We start from the raw sequence: 23,019 nt of genomic DNA, 5'->3' as shown, positions 1-23,019 counted from the left end.
CCTGATGGTCTGCATCCCAGGGTACTTAAGGAGGTGGCTCTAGAAATTGTGGACGCGGTAATTATTTTCCAAGGATAATAGATTCAGGATCAGTTCCTGCGGATTGGAGGGTGGCAAATGTTGTCCCACTTTTCAAGAAGGGAGGGAGAGAGAAAACAGGAAATTATAGACCAGTTAGCCTGACGTCAGTGGTGGGAAAGATGCTGGAGTCAATTATAAAAGGTGAAATTACGATTCATTTGGATAGCAGTAACAGAATAGGTCAGAGTCAGCATGGTTTTATGAAGGGGAAATCATGCTTGACTAATCTTCTGGAATATTTTGAGGATGTATCTATGAAGATGGACAAGGGAGAACCAGTGGATGTAGTGTACCTGGACTTTCAGAAAGCCTTTGATAAAGTCCCGCATAGGAGATTGGTGAGCAAAATTAGGGCACATGGTATTGGGGGCAAAATACTGAGTTGGATTGAAAATTGGCTGGCTGACAGGAAGCAAAGAGTAGTGATAAACGGGTCCCTTTCGGAATGGCAGGCAGTGACCAGTGCGGTACCACAAGGTTCGGTGCTGGGATCACACCTGTTTACGATATATATTAATGATATAGACAAAGGCATTAAAAGTAATATTAGCAAACTTGCTGATGACACAAAGTTGGGTGGTAGTGTGAAATGTGAGGAGGATGTTGTGAGAATACAGGGTGACTTGGACAGGCTAGATGAGTGGATGGATGGATGGCAGATGCAGGATGGATGGATGGCAGATGCAGTTTAATGTGGATAAATGTGTGGTTATCCACTTTGGTGGCAAGAACAGGAAGGCAGATTACCACCTCAATGGAGTCAAGTTAGGTAAAGGGGAAGTACAACGAGATCGAGGTGTTCTTGTACATCAGTCAATGAAAGCAAGCGTGCAGGTACAGCAGGTAGTGAAGAAAGCTAATAGCATGCTGGCCTTCATGACAAGTGGAATTGAGTATAGGAGCAAAGAGGTCCTTCTGCAGCTGTACAGGGCCCTAGTGAGACCGCACCTGGAGTATTGTGTGCAGTTTTGGTCTCCAAATTTGAGGAAGGACATTCTTGCTATTGAGGGAGTGCAGCGTAGGTTCACGAGGTTAATTCCCGGAATGGCGGGACTATCATATGTTGAAAGATTGGAGCGACTGGGCTTGTATACACTTGAGTTTAGAAGGATGAGCGGGGATCTGATTGAGGCATATAAGATTATTAAGGGATTGGACACTGTGGAGGCAGGAAGCATGTTTCCGCTGATGGGTGAATCCAGAACCGGAGGACACAGTTTAAAAATAAGGGGTAGGCCATTTAGAACAGAGTTGAGGAAAAACTTCTTCACCCAGAGAGTGGTGGATATATGGAATGCTCTGCCCCAGAAGGCAGTGAAGGCCAACTCTTGGGATACTTTCAAGAAAGAGATAGATAGAGCTCTTAAAGATAGTGGAATCAAGGGTTTTCGGGATAAGGCAGGAACAGGATACTGATTGTGCATGATCATAATGAATGGTGGTGCTGGCTAGAAGGGCCGAATGGCCTACTCCAGCACCTATTGTCTACTGTGTGTAATCCTTGTCAGTCTGCCAAAGGAAGGATGTTGTGAAACTTGAAAGGGTTCAGAAAAGATTTACAAGGATGTTGCCAGAGTTGAAGGGTTTGAGCTATAGGGAGAGGCTGACTAGACTGGGGCTATTTTTTCTGAAGTGTCAGGTTGACAGATGAAGTCATAAGGAGCTAAGATAGGGTGAATATTCGCAATTACAACATTTTAAAAGGTATCTGGATGGATATAGGAATATGAAGGGTTTTGAGGGATATGGGCCAAATGATGGCAAATCGGACCAGATTTATATTGGATATCTGGATGAGTTGGACCAAAGGGCTGTATATCTAATGACTCTATAACAGAATGGGGAACATGCTGCAGTCCCCATGTATTTCCTCTTGGTCCGTCTTTTTTAGATTAGATTACCTACAGTGTGAAAACAGGCCCTTCGGCCCAACAAGTCCACACCGCCCCTCGAAGCATCCCACCCATCCCCACCCCCCTATAACCCACACACCCCTGAACACTACGGGCAATTTAGCATGGCTAATCCACCTAACCTGCACATCTTTGGACTGTGGGAGGAAACCCACGCAGACACGGGGAGAATGTGCAAACTCCGCACAGACAGTCGCCCGTGGCTGGAATTGAACCCAGGTCCCTGGTGCTGTGAGGCTGCAGTGCTAACCACTAAGCCACTGTGCCGCCCTCTTTTTGTATTCTTCAACTGATTAATTATACACAAATAGTGAGAGATTGTTTTTACGTCCTTGGTTTCTTACAATAAATTTTAGGGATTTTTAAAAATTCCTTTCTCCCTCCTGTGGAGTTAATTGCACCTACAGCTAAGCAGCCAGCCTGTTTGAAGTAGCTTGGGGCTAAAGATGATTTTAGTTTTTAACCATACTTTTGGTAATCTAGCCATTGCTATTTTTGTGTGGACGGTCGGTTTGCAATACAGTGTAACGTCAGCAGTATGGGTTAAATTCCTACACCTGCTGAGGTTAACAGTCTCCCCTCACATGGGGTGTGGTGGCCCTCAGGTTAAATCAACACCAGTCGTGCCTTTCTAATAGGACTATGGCGATTTCACCTTTACTGTGTTAAAACGTGCATTAAACAAACCTCGATGTGGTGAAAATTGTATCAGTGATAATGGGAACTGCAGATGCTGGAGAATCCAAGATAATAAAATGTGAGGCTGAATGAACACAGCAGGCCCAGCAGCATCTCAGGAGCACAAAAGCTGACGCTTCGGGCCTAGATCCTTCTTCAGAGAGGGGGATGGGGTGAGGGTTCTGGAATAAATAGGGAGAGAGGGGGAGGCGGACCGAAGATGGAGAGAAAAGAAGATAGGTGGAGAGGTAGGGAGGGGACAGGTCAAGGAGGTGGGATGAGGTTAGTAGGTAGATGGGGGTGCGGCTTGGGGTGGGAGGAAGGGATGGGTGAGAGGAAGAACAGGTTAGGGAGGCAGAGACAGGTTGGACTGGTTTTGGGATGCAGTGCGTGGTCTCTGCCTCCCTAACCTGTTCTTCCTCCCACCCCAAGCCGCACCTCCATCTCCTACCTACTAACCTCATCCCACCTCCTTGACCTGTCCGTCTTCCCTGGACTAACCTATCCCCTCCCTACCTCCCCACTTATACTCTCCACCTATCTTCTTTTCTCTCCATCTTCGGTCCGCCTCCCCCTCTCTCCCTATTTATTCCAGAACCCTCTCCCCATCCCCCTCTCTGATGAAGGCTCTAGGCCCGAAACGTCAGCTTTTGTGCTCCTGAGATGCTGCTGGGCCTGCTGTGTTCATCCAGCCTCACATTTTATTATCAATGTGGTGAAGGAGTCCCATAGTGAGGGAGTGAGTATCAGACTTGTTCCGCGCTGCGTACTGCGAGTGCCGTTTAGAAAAATTCCGCTTGGTTTAGGCACCATCCATCCCAGTGAAACGCCAGATGGCGCCAGATCTTTACGAAATGATCCATTCAGCAGTGAGACGGAAAATAAATCAAACATTTGCCAATTGTTCTGCCACCTGAATGCCCAACTACTTCAGCTGGTAATGGCAGAGAGAGCTGAAGTTGACTTTGCGTGTGATAGCGCACAAATAATTTAAACAGGCCTAAGACGTAAAATAAAATACAAGGAAATTGTACCAAGTTCCCCATTCCGTCCCACCACAGATTTCTATTGGACATAGAAACCCACCCCGCTTCTAATTCGATCCAATTCTGCTCATGCTTTCGCCGCCCATTTGGATTGCATGTTGAGACCCGCGCTACTGTTATGAAAACATAACAAAGCATAACAATTTCAACTCAACAGTTTGATATCTCGTTACTGAAGTTCTTCAGGTGAATTTGAATCATACTTCAAGTATTTCGGCAACAAACAGGAAACGAATTTATCAGTTTTATATGTTGAAAAAGCCTTTACAACAGAGGACATGGTTTACTTGCCCAGCTGGCATTTGAGATTGGGATTAAGCCGCGTGACTAAACTCTTGATCCAGCCAGTCCCTGGTGCTGTGTTCCTGCTTGTTTCACATTTAAATTCGCAGCTCCAGGCATTCGGACAGCAACCAGTCCGAAAGGAGAGTTTGTACTTTTAAAAATCGAAGCAGCATTTGTTGTAGAGCTGGTCGCAGAACAGTGAAAGGAAAATCTCTAGAAGTAGCAGACTTTGTGAAATATACAGGCTGTTAAAACAGAAGGGGCTGAAAGTATTAAGCAAGTCAGGCCACAACTGTGAGCTTTCGTCAGAACTCACTTTCTAGGAGATGTTAAATCGACTGGGTTCCTGGGCTATCGCTATTCAGTGATCAGGAGTGAAGTGCACTCAGTCTTTATTTCTGTACCATGTGGATTATGGTCTCCTAGAACTGATGCATTTGGGTAAATATACTCTCGTGTAATATTGAGTCTAATCGACGAACAGCTCCTAAGGGTCAGTCTGTGTCAGGACCCAGAATTACATAACTGAGTTTTCATCTGCCTGAGCAGATATTGTCTTTCCGACTAAGCGCAGAGCCGCTGGTAACATGCAGTGGGCGGGGACTATCTGCGGCTCTGCCTCTGATAGAATGCTTTACCGCGCCATGGCACTGTTTCCCAGTCCGACTGTTCGCTCATTGCCTCATTTTGTAAGTTTCTACGTTTTGGTTTCGTTTTGCTGTTCTGTATAGTTTTGCAGATCGTGTTAATGCGGAAAGCTGGATTAGCTCCGAGAGGTCACAGAAAAACAAAAACCAGGATTCCGACGAACAGACAAATGTGAAAAACGTTAGGGAACAAACTTTGGCAACTATCATCCGACCTTCCATTGCAAATGAGGAGGCTATATATTAAAAGTCTTAAGAGGCGGAATTTATATTTAAAGACAGTTCTTGCATTTATATATCGCCAGAGCTCTTGCACTGTGTCCCAAACGACTTCATAACCAAATGATAATTGAACATGATGCTTCCCGTAGAAGCCAAAAGAGCATGAAACCTCGTTTCTGCTCCATCCGCGGCCGTAAAATAGTCGGGGTTTTTGGTTTTTGTCTTCAACTTAGTTCCGTGTCAGAAAGTAGCCAAGGAAAAGGCGGATCGCGTCCGATTGACAGTCGATAAATAATTAAGAGATTGGGCAATTAGACAATGAGTTGAGAATTCAAAGTGTCATCAACAGCGAAACAAACTCAAGACGAGTTTGCAGTTTGTTAAACAACTTGCTTAAAATAGCGTTTAAATGGAGAAAAGAGATCCTAAAATGTGTAATTAAAGTCGTAATCGAACAAATTAGTGTTGAGATAAAAAGATTTTACGAGTGGATCAGGTAGATCGCGATGGTTTTAAATGAGAAGAAAGGCGGAGAGTTTTGGCAAGGGAATTCTACAACTTTTTCTGTGGTGAAGAGAAGGATGTTAAGGAGGTAGAAACGCCAGAGCCAAAGAAACTGAGAATTCAGGTAAATTGCAAAGTTTGAGAAGGTTACGGGGATAGGGAGGACGGACAGCTCTGAAGATATTTGTTTTTTTTACATTTGAGGTGTGGATGGACCAGGAGCCATACAGATCGCTGAACAAAAGGCAGCTAGATGGGTATGTGAATAGGCAGGCTTAAAGAGGGATACCTGGCCAAATGCTGGCAAATGGGACTAGGTCTGATTGGGACGTCGGGTCAGCACGAGTTGGACCAAAGGGTCTGTTTCCACACTCTCTGACTTTAGAAGAAGATGGTGGGTAAATGAGACCAGGTTCCAGTTAGGACGTGGCCAAAATTTTGGATGCATTTATGGACAATGGGAACTGGGAGGCCAGCAAGAGAACAGTGGTATTGTCACATCTGGATGTAACTGTGGCACAGATGAGGGTTTCAGCAGCAGACAAACTAAGGCTAGAGTGTAGATGGATGATGCTACGGAGGTAAATGTAGGTAGTCTTCATCATTGGGAACAAGATGGGGGTCAGATTGCAAACAATGGTCTTCAGTTTCAAGCAGTGGGCCTAGAAAGTACTATACTTTGCGGTGGGGATGGAGTATGATGACTTCAATATTAATGAGAGATGAAAACTTGATATTTGAGAGTAGTCATTGGTGCAAAATTCAAGCATCAAATTCTTGTTTTTGTCCCTGTTTAGTCAACTAGATGGCATAGAATCTGTTTACTTTCTAGCAAATCCTTGCCAAAACATCTGACAGCAGTTCAAGTACAATGAATGATTTGAGGTGCAGTCGTTTCTTAGTTTGGTGGACATAACTATCATTTTATACACACTTTCTATCTCACTGGCATCTGTGGGATTGTCTGGGGATGTTAGTTGAGAAAATACTGCTGCACCAGACACTGGGTGAACTCCCCCCTCATGGAATCTTTCACATCTCCTGGACTGGCAGATTAGTCGTTAACAAAGGATTCTGAACTCCAATGCTTTGAATCACAAAATATTTACATTGTCTATTTGGTCCACTTTCATTCGTCCACCCAGACAGGTCCCAGCATTGAGCTCCTGCTGTTTCTTCAATGATTCTGGGGCTTAGCTCCCATTTTGAAGGGTTTTTTTCCTTTGAGTGAAAATAAAAGGTACTTTAGGAGTCAGGAACTGATGGGCAGTTAAAGCTATTAGAAACAATATTGAATTCTAGACTTTATAAACGGAGACGTAGTATACAAAAACAAAGGGGCATCTTTAAACCTGTAAAGACATCATTGAGCAGGTTGCTTCTGACCTTCATTTAGAAAGAATGTCAATGCTGTAGAGAAGGACAAGAAGAGATTCATTAAAATGATTATGGAGGTTAAGTGTAGTTTCTATTATGAGGAAACAGCAGATAAATTTGGGCTTGTTTCATTAGAATAGAGAAAGTTAAGATGAAACAAAAAAATTGCATTTATATAGCACCTTTCATAGAATGCCTTGCAAAGTCAGTTCATGAAGCACTTGTGGGGCAGCCAGTGTTGTCCTTTGGGAATGTACTAGACTGAGATGCTGCAGGGTTGTGACTGAGATGTACAGAGATCCTGGAAGGCTTTGTTTGGGAATATCACTGAAATCCTAAAAGGCTGTTCCAATTTTTTGTTTTTAATTTGAGTGAGCTGACAATTAGGTAACAGCTTGAACTCATTGCACAATTTAAAACAAGTGAGGGTAAATATATATATATTTTTTACAGCAGTTTATTGGAACATTTGATCAGTGGTCAGAATAAAATCTCTGAACAGCTGCTAGAAGTAAAGTAAGTGGACATGTTGAAAATAAAAATCTGTAGAGGTCTGTGGAAAGGGAAGATGGATGAAACTAATTGGATAGCTATTTTTAAAATCCTAGTATTAAGTTTGGTGAGCCAAATGGCTTATGCTTGTGGTGTTCTGTGATTCCAGATTATCTTCACCTTCTCCTCAAATGCTGAAATTCTTTGGCTTTAGCTTTTCTTATCAGGACCCTGTGAATTGTCCTGGAGTTTATGGAGCTGAATAGACTCTTGTTCCCATGAGTGCAAAGAGTTGTTTCACTAATGGAATTTTACATGTTTTCACACACAGCATGGGAGGTTATGAGGGGGCCAGACACTGGCACAGTTCAGTGATGGTCTATTATGCCATGCAAAGTATTAAAGTCCAAGTTCCACCACACTGTGTTGAGTTGCATTCCTCAACATAGGGAATGACTCTTGACCTCAGCACCTGTGCATGAATGAAATAGATCCTCACTGCTTGTGCTCACTCCAGTGTAAATGGTTGTCACAGGAAAAGTAGGACTGGCTTATTGATGAACAACCAGCGAAACACAATGTCTGAACACCACATGACTGTATAGGCTGAGCAACATTCAGAGCCCCAACCCAATGAAGAGACAGTTTGCTTGGGGCGGGGGGGGGGTGCTAATCTATAGTCACCAAAACCTCAGTAGGTGCAACTCATCTCAGACATGGACTGGTGACAGAAGGAGGAGTTCAAGGAGAATTGAGGTAACCTCTTGTCAATTTGGGAAGATGGTGAGTTACCGAAAATGAAATGTCAACTCATCACTAAGTGCAGCTCAAGACATTGAGAATTTGGACATTTGGTGCATGAAGAGACTGACAGATAATGTTAAGGGTTTTTCTCTTTTTCTAAAATCTAATTGTTATATTTTGTATTTGACTATAGTTTCTTGTTTTGAACTGGGAGTTGCAGACAGTTAATGATTTAGTTAGAACTGGTTTTTCTAGCCTGCAATGCTGACTCATCTCTGCAGAATCTTAGCTAGTATAAATAGATTTTTCTTACTAAGTGCAACAAGGATTTCAATCACTATCATTATAAATAACATAATGGGGATATTGATAGGGTTTAAGGCTGGCAAGGCCTTTGGATCTGATGACCTGCACTTTACAGTTTTAAAAGAAGTAGTTGCAAAGTTAATGCATTGGTTGTAATCTTCCAAAATTTCTGGGATTCTGTAAAGGTTCCAGTGAATTGGAAAATTGGAAACATAACACCCTTGGTTTTGAAAGGTGGGAGAAGCAGGGAACTATGAGCTAGTTGACACGGGGCCTGTCTTCAAAAATGCTAAAATCCATATTTAAAAAGTTAGCAGCGAGACATATTAGATAACCAACATGGTTTTGTGAAAGGGAAATCATGTTTGAAAGGTATTATAGCCAGATTCACTGACAATGCAAACTTGAGTAAGAAAGCATGTTGTGGAGAAGATACAGATAGGTTAAAGTAAGTGAAGAAAAATTTGTTTGATGGAATATGGGAAATATGAGGTTGTCTTCTTTGGCAGGAAGAACAGAAAAGCAGAGTACTATTTTGAATGGAGAGAAACTACAGAATTCTGCAGTACAGAGTGAGTTAAGTGTTTTTGTACACAAATCACAATGTAGGTATGAAGCAAGTAATTAAAAAGGCAAGTTGAATTTTGGCATTCATAGGAAGGGTGATGGAGTATAAAAATGTGCAAGTGTTGTTACAATTGTACAAGACATTGGTGAGATCACAGTTAAAACACTATATGCAGTTATAATCACCTTCCTGACTTAAGGAAGGACATACTTGCAATGGAAGCAATTCAGGGAAGATTCACTAGATGATTCTTGGAATGAATGAAATGGAATTTGGAAGTATGAGTGATGATTGTATTGAAACATGAAATTCTGACGGGGTTTGATAGGGTGGGTGCCAACAGAATTCTCCCTAATGGAAGAACTAAATGATACATAGATACAAAACAAGAAATTTCTCTTATTTAAAACAAAGATGAAGAGGAATTTCTTGAGATTCTTCAGTATTTGGAATTCTCTCTCCAGCATACAGTAGAAGATAGGCCATTGTCTAACCCAGGTTTGAATGTTTTCAGATTTGGATTGATGAGGGAGTAGAGGGTTGTGGGAACTGGACCTTTTTATAATGGTCTGTGCAGGCGTCACTGGCGAGGCAGCATTCATTGCCCATCCCTAATTGCCCAGAGGGCAGTTAAGAGTCAACCACATTGCCGTGGATCTGGAGTCACATGTAGGCCATGGTGATTCATGGTCACCATTAGACTCTTAATTCTAGATATTTATTGAATTCAAATTCTACCATCTACCATGGCAAGATTTGAACCTAGGTCCCCAGGACATTATCTGGGTCTCTGGATTAACAGACCAGTGATAAGACCACTAGGCCATTGAATCTCCTGGGCAATAGTTGTGTGAATGAGGCCATCATCTTGCTTCATCCCTCGTTTTTTATTTTATATTTTCCCATGTCAGATTTGGGGGTAGGCTTCTGGAACTGTGGACAGAAGAGAAATCTGACTGTCTACAGAGCAACTCCCCAACCCACTGAGAACTCCATTTTACCTACAATCATGCAAATTGGTGCAGGAGTCACTTGGCCCATCAAGTCTGCTATGCCATTCAGTAAAGTCTTGAAGTGATCTGATTGCTCTGTGTTTTTGCCTACCCTAATAAGTTTTCACGCCATTTCAATAATTTCATTCTTCTGTAAAAATGTGCAAAAGCTCTACCTTTTGACAATGTGATCGAAACACACTCAATCTTCTGCAGGAAAATGTTTTTGTCTCATCTGTCTTCGACGGATCACTTCACATTCTTAAACAGTGACCCCCAGCTCTCGATCCTCCTGCAACAGGGAATATCCTTTTCACAAGCCCACTGTCACAATCCTTCTGTATCTTTCATGTTTCAATTAAGTCATCGCTTACTCTTCTGAAATCCATCGGATAAAGTCTGGCTTGTCCAACTTTTCCTCAAAAGACAAGGCACCTCTTCCAGGTATTAGTCTAGTAAACCTTCTTTGGACATTTCTTCTTTAAATAACTTAGATAGTACTGCAGACGTTGTCTCGCCAGTGCTGTGTAAAATTGAAACAAAACCTCTCTACCTTGTTCATTGCAAGGGAAATTGAATCTAATAACATTCTACCAATTTCTCTAATTGCTTGTTGTATTTGTGTATAAGTCTTTTGTGATTAATGAACAAACACACCCAGATTCCTCTGCAATTTCTTACCATTTTGGATTAAATTTTTTAAAATTCTTTTTGCCAAAGTGGACAATTTCATATTCCCACATTACATTTCATTTGTCAGATCATTGTCCATTCACTTAACCCATCTATATTGCTTCATAACTTACTTTCCTACATACATTATTAAAATTTTTCTTTATTTTGGATTGTGGACCAAAGTGGGATAGGATACTGCTTTAAACCAAGGACTATGAAAGGAGATATCACAGCTTTAAAATTAGTTAACATTTCATTGTGAATTGTATTGACACTGCTGTCTGCTCAAGCAGTGAAGAAGATGCTGAAGACTCAGCATCACTGTGGCTATATGTTTAGGGCAGCTGAGCCCAGTGATAGCCTATGGATTCAAAAACCAATCGTGAGAGTTGGGTGAGTCAGGGATTATCAGTGTGACAAGCTTCCAGACCTCCAAAGCCAAAATCCTTTCTCTTTGCAGAGAAGTAACGAAGAATTCTCAATCTCCTTTTCTACAAGCTTCTGCCTGTAACTGGTCTTCACTGCTGGAGTGTGTCAGGATAGTGTCCCAGGGCCAACATCTTCATTCAGCTGCTTCATCAATTACTTGCCCTGAGATACTGAAGCAATCAAGAAGACCTGAACAACATCCAGTTTTGGACAAATAGCGGTGAGTAACATTTGTTCCACACAAGTCCCAAACAATAACCTTCTCCAACAAGACAGAAGCTAAACATTGTCCCTTGGCATTCAATGGCAGCCTGCTTGGCTGGTACCCCATCAATCACCTTCAATCATTACTCCATTTACGAATGACATACAATAGTAGCAGTACGCAGCACCTACAAATTGCTCTGGAGCAACTCACCAAGGACTCCTTTAACATACCTTCTAAACCTTTAATCTTTACCATCTAGTAGGGTAAGTACAGCAAATGCATATAAAAACCATCATCTGAAAGTTCCTCTCCAAGCTACACAATATCCTGACTTGGAACTACATTGCTGTTCCTTCAATGTCACTGGGTCAAAATCCTGAAACTCCCTTCCTAACAGCATTGTGGACCGCAAGACTGCAGTGGTTTAAGAAAGAAGTTCACCATTATCTTCTCCAGGGCAGTTAGGATTAGGTAAGAAATGCTGGCTTGGTAACTCCCACATCCTATTAATCAATTTTTTTTAAAAACAAGTCTGCCACTGCATCTCTGACCCATCCTTATTCTAATTTGCCAGTTTTCATTAGCTAACTCTGCTTTTATGCCTCCTTCATGACCCATATTTAAATTTAAAATACTACTTTTGGATCCACAGCTCTATCACTCAAACCGAATGTATATTTCAATCATATGATTACTGCTACCTAGGGGGTATTTTCACTAATTAAGATAGTCTGTCGCACCAATACAACCTGTTCCCTGCTTGGCTCCAGCATGTCAAGTTATGTGAAAGTATCCCAAAATATTCTGTGAACTCTGCATCAAGGCTACTTTAACTCATCTAATCTTTCCTGTCTGAAAGAACATAAAAGTTGTGATTATTGTTACTATATGCCCTAGACCAGCTTCCATTATTGCTTCCCTTATGCTCCATCCTAGAATGTGATTACTATTAAGGGTCCAAAACACCACTCCCACAAGTGACTTCTTGCCTTTGTCATTTCACATCTCTGCTCGAACCACTTTCATATCCTTGTTTCCCAAACCTAAAAAATCCCGCTCTATTTTGCTAACATCATCATTAATTTATAGAGCTGCCTCCCCACCTTTTCCCAGCATTTTATCCTTCCTAAGTGTTGCTTTAAAGCATCTGTTTCAACATGCCCTGAATTTCAGTTGTTTTAATTTGATGATAGCTGGACCATCATCGGTGCAGTCAACTATTTTGGTTACACAATGTGCAAACTGAAAGGAGGCAGGGGCCTGCACAATTGCTGATAACTGGGGGTAGCGTTTGATTGCTGACAGTTGGATGCAGATGATTAAAGAACCAAAGGCATGGCTAAGTATCAGTATGTGGGGACTGGGGGGAAGGAGAGGTTTTAGATTTTTTCAAAAATTTGTTCATGGGATGTGAGTGTTGCTGGCTAGCCTAATGTTTATTGCCCGTTCCTAATTGCTTGCAGGGCAGTTAAGAGTCAATTACATTGTTGTAGGTCTGGAGTCATGTGTAGGCCAAACCAAGTAAGAATGGCAATTTTCTTCTCTAAAAGACATCAGTCAAGGGCATAAGGTTTCTTTTGGTCAACCAACAATGGTTATATGGTTGCCATTAGACAAACATTTTAATTCTGGATTCTTATTGAATTCAAGTTTCCCATCTACCATGGTGGGTGTATGTTCCACAGAGCATGAGCCTGGTGTTCTGATTATTATCTAATGGCATTATCGCTACAACATCACCTCCCTGGTTTCTGGAATAGGGACAAGTAAAGAAAAGGGATGAGTGCTGGTGACTGGAGTTTGAGGGTAAATGCTGGCAACCTAAGGCGTGAAGGGTGGGGTGAGTGTTGGTATCTGGGACAGGTTGAGTGCTGGGATCAGAGGAGAAAGGGGTAAGAGTGAGCGCTGGTTACAAGATTTGGGGAAGTGCGCTGGTATCTGAGGACTGAGGCACTGGGGGCAATGGCAAGTGGTGATACCAGTGGGATAACAGTGGGGTGAGCGCAGTTAACTAGGGACTAAAGCAGGAAGGCCAAACAGATGGGCCGTCCCGAAAGTCCTGAATTTTCTGGCAGGGCATATTGAGGTTGGGGACATTGCTGAAGCTGTATTGTTTTCATTCAGCCCAAGGCAGGTCCTGCCAGTGCAGTGATCACAGAGAGAGTTGATGTGTTTGCATCTGGGACTCGGTGAAGCGAATACATATCCTGAACATATAACACTGATGCCTTTTGACAGACGGCTCAACAGCTCAATGACATCACCGAATGCAAGAAGCGTGGTATAAAAAGCTCTTTACGGCTAGTCATCATAAGCATCCAGTCAGATCGGAGGCTGTGCTACACTCTACTCCATCAGGCAGGATCACTCATCTTACTGGGATGTAACTGCACAGCCAATAGTATGGAGTCTTCCTCTCATACTAGGAATATTTGAATTGCACGTTGCTTTTGTTATAACCAAATGCCATTCTTATGTCGCCTTCGGACATGATACTTCGACTGAACAGATTAACTCCTAATTATTTCCGGCTATTACAGGTTAGTAAAACTTCCTTAATTAAATTGGGGAATATGCAGGGAAAGACTCAGGATTACATGCAGTGTCATTCAAACAATAACAAGCAGTGGTCTTTGCATTGTAACACGCTGTGACATTCAGACAATAAGACAGGGTGAAGTAACTGAAAGAACAGATGAGGGTAAAGCAGTAAATGTAGTGTACTTGGGTTTCAAATGACCTTTGAGTGTGAACTAGCTCAGTTAGCTGGATGGCTGATTTGTGATCTAAGTGACACCAACAGCATGGGTTCAGTTTCCGTCCTGGCTGATTGATTCTACTGTGAAGATCCCATCTTCTCAACCTTGCCCTCAGCTATGGTGTGGTGACACTTGGGTTAAACTCACCACTGGTCATCGCTCTCTCTCGCTCTCTCTCTAATGAGGCAGTTGTCCTCCGGGATTATGGTGACTTTTACTTTGTAAAGCTGACTTATGTGAGGGGACAATTAGGAGGAGTGGATAGCAAGCCAGATACAAATCCAAAAATAATGGGTCAGAAGTAGTTACTCAGACTGGCAAAAGGTGGAAAGTGGTGTTCTACAGGGATAGTGCTGAGACCATTGTTGCTTACCATTCACAATGAGGATACACATTCAGAAATTGGAAGGACAATTTTAAAATTTGAAGGTTACCTCAAATTTTGGAGTATGGTAAATACTTATGAAACTTGGGACAATATGCATGAAAACATCAATTATCTTGCTGAATGGGTCTGTAATTGGAAAATTAAATTCAATACAAGTAAGTGTGAGGTCATGCATTTTGTTAAAGAAAAATCTGGAGGCCAAGTTTCTTTGGGAAAGAAGGGCCTAAGTGGACTAGAGGAGCATGGGGATCCAGGATATAGATTTACATGACTAAAAGTATTAACTCTGCTTTACAGGGCAAAAATAAAGAAAGTACTGGGGTACTTTTATTTGTGGAATAGGTTCCCTGTTTTTCAATTCTATTTTAAACAAGGGACCTTTGTTAGGAGTTAACAAAGTGTGGAGCTGGATGAACACAGGCCAAGCAGCATCTGAGGAGCACAAAAGGTCTAGGCCCGAAACGTCAGCTTTTGTGCTCCTAAGATGTTGCTTGGCCTGTTGTGTTCATCCAGCTCCACACTTTGTTATCTTGGATTCTCCAGCATCTGCAGTTCCCATTACCTTTGTTAGGAGTGTAAGGAACACTGTGTACAGTTCCGATTGTTATGTTACAAAATGAATGTAGAAAGGATGGAGAAATTACAAAACAAAAATAAAGAATATAATATAACTAAATAAATATAAGGTACTGAGAGATTGCAACTACCAGAAAAAACATTAAACAGCTTGAACAGTTTTCTCTCAAAAAGACATGACCTAATGGATGATCTGATTGGTCACTGTAGAAGTGTATATTTTACAGTATAGATAACAAATAAGATTTAAGAAATCCAATAAGGAATTCAGGAGGAAACACCAAACAATGAAACTAAATAAAGTGAACGGGAAGCCTAAAAAAAATTTAGATTGAATGACTAGTTTGTTTTGTAAATTGTATATAAAATAGTCAGTAATACAGCATGACATTAACATGCACTGAAATTAATTCACAGACACTAACAAGATTTGTGTAGATGAAACTGCTTAACTGATGAAGTTTTTTGGATAAAAATTTCGTCTTTCCTCTATTTAAATCTTTAAACTGATGATTGGATGGACTTTGCTACAGCTGATCTTCAAATCTACTGTCTCAAATAGGCATTTGTTTTCTGGGGCTGTAACCAGTCAATGACCCAGCATCACATTCTATTAAATACCTCTTTATCCAACAAGCCTGTGACCATCGGGGTTACAGAACAGTCAGTGTCTCTCTGTCTGTGTATCGCCTGCTCCTCTTCTCCTCCTCTTGCTCTTTCACCATTTTCACTCCTCCTCACTCTATATTTCTCTATATAAATCTTACCATTTCTCTCTTACCTCCTCTCCTTTTTGATCTTGCTCCTTCTCTCCCTTCTTTCCTGCCTATCTCTTTGCCTTTCTCTCTCTTCACCCCACTTCAGTGTTTTTACCCCTTTCCATCAATCAGTTATGATTCCTGAATATGCTGGGCTTTAGTTCACGCCACCACTGACTCACTTAAATCCTTTGCATTCTTGTGTGAGAGTAACAGTGAGTATATTCGCAAATCACCTCACCAGGAACAGCATGACAGTGGCTCCTGACCTTAGCCAATATCAGGGTCACAAGGGGTGACTGTACCGCACACTGGTCCCCCTGCCCCCAACCGAAATGCTGAGGATAACTTGGCAACATAATCATCATCTTTGTTGCAATATCCTGATTCAGCCCCGACCAGGAATTTAATAATAAGAAGGAAGTCATTTAGTCTACCATGCCTGTGGCTGTTGGCTGGAAAATTCCAATCATTCCCAGGCCATGACCTCTCCCGTTTCATTATTCAGGTCAGGAACATCATGCCAGATGACTTTCTCTAAAGATTTTTATGGAGGGGGTGGAGTGTGGATGCAGTGGTCACAAACAGGCTTAGCTTACTCCTGACACTCGCTGCACGCAAATCCCTGTCAACTGAAGCACTGTCATGTTCCCAGTACCCATGGCACTAACAACAACCAGAGGGATGCAGGGAGCGGAAATTAGAATCATCCATGGAATATTAGAAAATCCTGGTAGTAGAGAGGCAAGTACTGAGGGGGAAGGGCGGCACCAATGGCGGGGGAATGGTGTGTGGGGAGGCTGTTAACAGACGGAGGGTATAGGCATTTTTTTGCTGGATTCTTACACTTGCCCTGCAGTGACAGCTGCATGTTTTTGTACATTCACTTCAATGATTTGGACTCTCAATGGATTAAAATCAGCGGCCGTTATATAAGGAACAAATTAAACATTAAAACCAACATCCCAACTGCCAAACTGCATCATTGTTTCTGGCTCATCTGGTTTGGTTTTTAACCCTTACAAAGCTATGCTCAGTGTTGAGCATGGTTCATAACAAATTTTCCTGGGAAAATCACAGGAAAATCCTGGTGATAAGAATCCATTCTGCCGACCCTTCATGCAACCCTTAATCACTGCCAATTAAATACTTTAAAAGTGTAGTCACGGTTGTAATAGAGGAAAATGTTGTACCATAGTGCTGACAACGCAGACTATGGAGTGCATAAAGCTGTGCCAGGTAAACTTACCTTCAGGTAAGCAGCAGACCTTAACCAACAGAGCAATGATCCACCATCTACTTGAGAATGATGGTAAATATCAGGCAGCTCATAGAAAATGGAAACCCCAAGAACCAGACTAAGTGTGTGATTCCACTTGGCTTCTTTCTGGACTCCCACCTTGAAAACCAGTGTCCCCCAAACAATTGATGTCATTCCATGGCTGAGACCTCTGGGCAATGCCAAGACTTGTCAGACATAGTACATACTGCTGATGCTAGAGAATCTGAGATAACAAGTTTTACAGCTGGATGAACATAGAAGGCTGAACGGCATCGTAGGATTCCTCTGACATTGCTTGGCCTGCTGTGGTCATTCAGATCTACACCTCATTTACCAAGACTTGTCAGTAGTTCCGCACCTGAGCTCGTCCTTTCCCTGACCAAAGCTGTTCCACTATGGTTCTGAGACTGGAATCTACCTGACAATGAGAAGATTGCCCTGCATGGCCTAACCAAAATCAAAAAACAATAAAAATCCAATATGGCCAAACCTCAGACCTTCAGTCTCCTTATGGCCCTCAATGAAGTTGTGGAAGGAGTAATTGAGTAACCTGCACACGGAGATAATGAGGTAGGTCTGTGGGAGAACACAGGACCCAGACCAGGAAGAATGGCAAGTCAACAGTGGACAAAGGGAGGGGGACATTTAAATAGGAGACAGCAAAGTCAAACGATAAATACACTCCTACAGCTATTGAAGCAATGCCAAGGCCTGAGATTCATAGATTACGAGGACAATGAGTCTTAAAACAAGAGTTAAATAGTCATAGAATAGAAGAAACCAGAAGGTAAACAACAAGCATGAACAACTCATTAAAAAGAAAATGGAAATAAACAAAATAGTCAAAGGATAAAGGAGACAACACGGTGTGGAGCTGGATGAACAAGGCAGGCCAAGCAGCATCAGAGGAGCAGGAAAGCTGACGTTTTGAAGGGTCCAGACCCAAAATGTCAGTTTTCCTGCTCCTCTGATGCTGCTTGGCCTGCCTTGTTCATCCAGCTCCACACCTTGTTATCTCAGATTCTCCGACATCTGCAGTTCCTACTGTCTCTCTCAAAGGATAAAGGAACCACTTTACACTTGAGAAGGAAGTAATATCAGCTGTTTAAGAATCTCTGTACATTACAAAGGAAGGTGATAAGGTATTAGAAATATTTGTAGAGGGTGTAAGAGAATCCCAACTGAAGGGAAATTTTCAGAAAGAAATGTTTTTAAAATGACAAGTATGGGTCTACAAGTTGAAAATGTCAACAGCTTATAACATGGAGGAAGCTTTGGGGATAGGTTGAAAGTCATCAAGATTATCCAAAGACATTTGTAAATAGGAATTGTTACCAAAGAACTGGCAAGTGAGGAATGTTCTTCCTTGGTCTGGAAAGCGGAGGGAGTTATTGGGAAATTATGGCATCTCATTTACTGGTGGTTTTCTGCTTTGCACAGATGCAAGTTGCGGGTGAGGCCACTGTTCAGAGTACTGATCGACTCATTAACTTCTCTGCACTCCTCCTTGCTGTAGGAGGTATTGGGTTATCCTCCTTTGGCACCAGAAGAATGACTGAAGCAGCTGAAACCATGGCAATGTTTGGAACAGAAGCATCAGAGCAGAGGAATGAACTGCCCCAAAGTGAATGATGGACAAATAGGAAATGGAAACTGCATGAACCAGACTAAGTGTGTGATTCTGTTTGGCTTCCTTCCAGACTCTCATCTGGAAAACCAGAATACGATTCCCAAAATATAAAGTGGTCCCCTCTCTGCATTCTATCTAAATAGACAAACTGCATTAAGAGGAGTAAAAAGGAATGGTTAATGTAATGATGCTTCCACTCCTTCTGAAGGGGATTAATGGGATAGTGAAAATTTTTGCTACTGCTTCAGACAATCAGTTTGTGTATTACTTTTTTCAGAGAGAATGTTGAATGAGGTTCAGTACAAGGTATCAATGTAGTCAAGCAGCAATCAAGTTACACATGGAATATATTAGCAAAGTTTATACAGATAGCAAATATGATCATTGCAAATTTAAGTGTTCAGAGTCAAGTGTCACCCAAGCTCATGTGGCCTGTATACTCCATCAGTTATAATATTAGATCTTTTTATCTCTGTGATCCACCTTATTACTGGGTTCAAGCTCTGGGTTGCTGGGAGCGGAGGGTGTGAGGTTTGAATTCATCTCTGTAAAGCACCATATCCCCAGTCAGCATGTTTTCAATATTTAGGAATAGCTTAGAAATTAAGGGTGGATGTGTTGTATCATTGATGTTGCTGGCCCTTCTGGAACATTTGGTGTTTCCAAGATTTAAAGTAGTCTTCTAGATTCTGTGGTGGATACATTTGGTGATAATCAGAGGGGTATTAATTTTCTTTGAACATCTCTTTATTGGTACAAGAATTCCGAAATGGAGGATATGATATTTGTTTGGATGGAGCAGTTGGAGGAGGGAGATCATGTGGTGAAACCTCCAGGTACATATCCACTCAGACGTGGCAACCTTAATTATCAGACAAACTGAACTGTTTAAAACTAGCTGACAGACTAGGTCAGAGTGAGAAATCCTGTCAAATGGCCCGATGACAAATAAATGTGCCCTGGCTTATGTCATAATGTATTTTGTACTTGTTTGCCTTACAATTGGGAAAGACTGCAAGCAGTTTATTTAAGGATCCTGTAACAATTGTGTAACTAATAGATAGTATATGTATAATTAATAAATTATTAATAAGCACAGCATTCCAAGGAGCTACTGTAACATGAACTGTGTTATGTGCGCGGTTGGAAGTTGTGACTGCTGTAGCCCTAATCTCTGCCAGTGAGTGGTGCTAGTGTGCACGTACATCAGTGACCCCAATTGACGAATTGAGGGAGTTCACTAGTGTCCCCTCCTGACAGATCGGTGTTAGAGACAATGGGGAGACAATATGAGCTTTTTTTCTTGTCTGGGTTAAATTTGATTTTAAGAATTGCTCTCAGTTGTGAGGCAAATACACTTTCTCCCAACCTTGTTATGCAAATAAGCTTTTTAACACGGTGCTTTTATATCAGAATGAAATGTCTCAATATTCGACTAAAATTGGCTTGTGACTGGAATTTTGGGATAAAACAAGTAATTCAATCATTTAATTACCTCCCAGCTCATTCAACTGCATTGCTGCAAGCTATCCAAGTCTGAAAATGCACAGAAAATCAGTCTTGTTAATTCCAGAATTTTCACACTTCAATTGAAGAATGAACATAACAAATCTGAACTCATTAAATTAATTGACACTGGGATTAGGAGTTTTTGTAAATACCATAAACCACACCCGATACCCTCATAGTCATTGTTGTGTTATTTATTTGCTTTGACAGGTTCTCAGGGTCAATATCTACAAGAACTCATGGGCAACTGTTTGGAAAACTGCCAACAACACTAAAATGCAAGTTACGTAACAGCTGATGTTACTGCCATCATAGATTTGAATTTATACCAGTACAGGCCTGTGGCTCAAGAGCTGCCCTACATACGCTTCAGAGAACATTGTATTTCAAAACAGATGTGACAATCGGAATGTCCCGAAGGCAGAATGTTTATCAAACACGCTGCACTTCACTCATAAGGACTGGAGTTCAGGTTTTCTGAATTGGGGCTCACGTGCAAACCTGAAGGCTGCTTCCCTAGGTTAGGAACTCCGACTCATTGTCTGTATTATCAATAAATTTCTCAACACCTCGGAAAAACTGGGCTGCTGAAACAGAAACTGTGTCTGTATTGTTTCAGTGTTTCCAAATTTTGCTCGGCTGAGACGATGTTGCAGTTTTCAAGTGAGACTGAGCCCGTCTCCCTTCATTTTCTCCCTTATCAACTTCCCATCACTATACACCTCTGCCAACGACACAGATTTGATGTAATTCAGTTACCATCCCTACAAACCAACTCTTCCAACATGGAGGACAAATTTCTGTTCCATTACTGACTGTCCTTTAATCCCTGTCTGTAAATTTTTGAAGTGTTCTTCCGTGACCCAACTGTCCTGTGTGATACATTTTTAAAAAACTGGCAATAAGGACTGCTGCAGTTGCAGGGCAGAATTAAAATGTTACTTTCCAGTAAATGCTGCAACTGAGCATACCCTGAATGCTACTTCTCAGAGAATGCTGTTTTCTCTGATACTATTGGACATCCAGAAAATGGATTCCTTGACAAACTAGAGACCACCCATGATCACATTTTGTTACCTTCTCTTGGCACCTCAGCTTGCACTTTGTCTTCCCTCTCTCACTGAGTGTCATTCTACCTTCTCCATCTGGGTTAAGAGCTTCCATCACGAATGATTCTCCCTTAATTGTTTTTGCTGTTTGTAGACGATCCTTTGGAAGGAAGGAATAGTTGTGATCCTGTCAATAGCTTACACCTCATTTTTGCATAAATTGAGATGTAATTTACATTTTTCTTTTTAAATCAAGAGTCTTTGTAGACCACATGAGTTTGTGGTTTTGAGTGAAGAAGGAGCTTGAGTTGCAAGACACAGTTAGGGCCCAGCTGGGGTGTTGTGTTGAATTCTAGATAAGCTTTAGGAAGGATGTTAAGGCCTTAGAGAAGCTGAGAAAAGGACTTAATAGAATACTGACAGGAATGAAGAACATAGGGCTTATACAATTAATGGTGTGGCCTTGGGTAACGTTGTAGAACAGACACCTAGGGGTTAAGATACATAATTCTTTGAAGTTTGCGACACATATAGGCAGGGTGGTTAAAAAGGCATTTAGCACACTTGCCTTCACAGCTCAGTCCTTTGAGTATAGGAGGTGGAACATCATGTTCAGGTTGTACAGGACATTGGTGAGGCCTCTTCATCAGTCTTGTGTCTAGTTCTGGTCTCCCAGTTAAAGGAAGGATACTGTTAAGCTGGAGACTGATCAAAAAGATTTACCAGGATGTTGCTGGGTATGGACGGTTTGACTTACAAAGAAAGGCTAGATGGGCTGGGGCTTTTTCACTGGAGCATAAGCGGTTAAGAGGCGAACCTATAGAAGTTTATAAAATAATGAGGGGTATGGATAGGGTTAATGGTAATTGTCTTTTCCCCAGGATGGGGATTTTGAGACTAGGGGCCACGTTTTTAAGATGAGAGGACAGAAATTTACAAAAGACATGAGGGACAAATTTTCCACATAGAGGGTGGTTTGTGTGTGGAGTAAACTTCCAGAGGATGTGGTGGACGTGGATACAATTACAATGTTTAAAAGGCATTTTGATAAGTACATGAATAGACAATGTTAGGAGGGATATGGCACGGGAGCAGGCAGGTGGGAATAGTTTAGTTTGGGATTATGGTTGGCACGGACTGGTTGGACCGAAGGGTCTGTTTCAATGCTGTATGACCTTATGATTTGCCTCTTTTCCCCCTAGACCAGAGAAGGTAAGTTGAGGACTAATAGACTTGTTCAAAATTATGAAGAGTTTTGCTATTGCAAATAATGAGAAATTGTTTCTAGGGGCAAGACCATCAGTAACCAAAGTAACAGATTTTAAGGTGGTTGGCAGCAGAGGAGATATCAGGGAACTTTTTTTTTACACAATGAGTCATTGAGATCTGGTATTTATTTTCTCAAAGGCATCCCGGGGATTAACTATTGACCACAAATTGAACTGAATATAAATATTGTGGCTACAAGAGCAGGAGAAGGGCTTGGAATCCATAGGGAGTCACTTACCTACTGACTCCACAAAGCACAAGTCAAAAGTGTGATAAAATACTCCCACTTGCTTGGCTGAGGACAACTCCAACAATACTCAGGAAATTTAACGCCATCCAGAACAAAGAAACCTGCTTGATTGGCACCACGTCCACAAATATTCACTCCCTGCACCATTGGCACACAGCAGCAACAGTGTGTGCAATCTGCAAAATGCACGCAAAAATTCACCAAAGTTCCTTAGAGAGCACATTCTAAATCCAAAGTCAGTACCACTCAGAAAGGCAAAGGCAGCCAATGCATGGGAACAACACTACCTGTAAGTCCCCCTCCAAGTCACACTCCTCCCTGATTTGGAAATATATAATTGTGCTGCTGAGTCAAACCTGGAATTCCCTCTCTAAAAACATCG

The 23,019-nt window shown here is 41.7% G+C and overlaps 1 long non-coding RNA gene across 5 annotated transcripts; it reads left to right on the top strand.

Moving 5' to 3' along the window:
* Positions 1-3,918: 3,918 nt before the first annotated feature.
* LOC125464907 (uncharacterized) lies at positions 3,919-21,212 on the top strand. 5 transcript variants are annotated; one of them, XR_007250120.1, is made up of 5 exons: positions 4,482-4,692; positions 10,991-11,179; positions 13,292-13,707; positions 18,371-18,601; positions 20,280-21,212. It is a non-coding gene; the product is annotated as an uncharacterized LOC125464907 (long non-coding RNA). The 5 variants fall into 5 exon arrangements; XR_007250122.2 differs by lacking the exons at positions 4,482-4,692; positions 20,280-21,212 and adding an exon at positions 3,919-4,444 and having other exon boundaries at positions 18,371-20,241; XR_007250118.2 differs by lacking the exon at positions 20,280-21,212 and having other exon boundaries at positions 18,371-20,241.
* Positions 21,213-23,019: the final 1,807 nt, after the last annotated feature.

This window comes from Stegostoma tigrinum, chromosome 24, assembly GCF_030684315.1.
Source record: "Stegostoma tigrinum isolate sSteTig4 chromosome 24, sSteTig4.hap1, whole genome shotgun sequence".
Classification (NCBI taxonomy): Eukaryota; Metazoa; Chordata; class Chondrichthyes; order Orectolobiformes; family Stegostomatidae; genus Stegostoma; species Stegostoma tigrinum.
The sequence above is the reverse complement of the archived record's forward strand: the minus strand, read 5'-3'. Positions and strand labels throughout refer to the sequence as shown.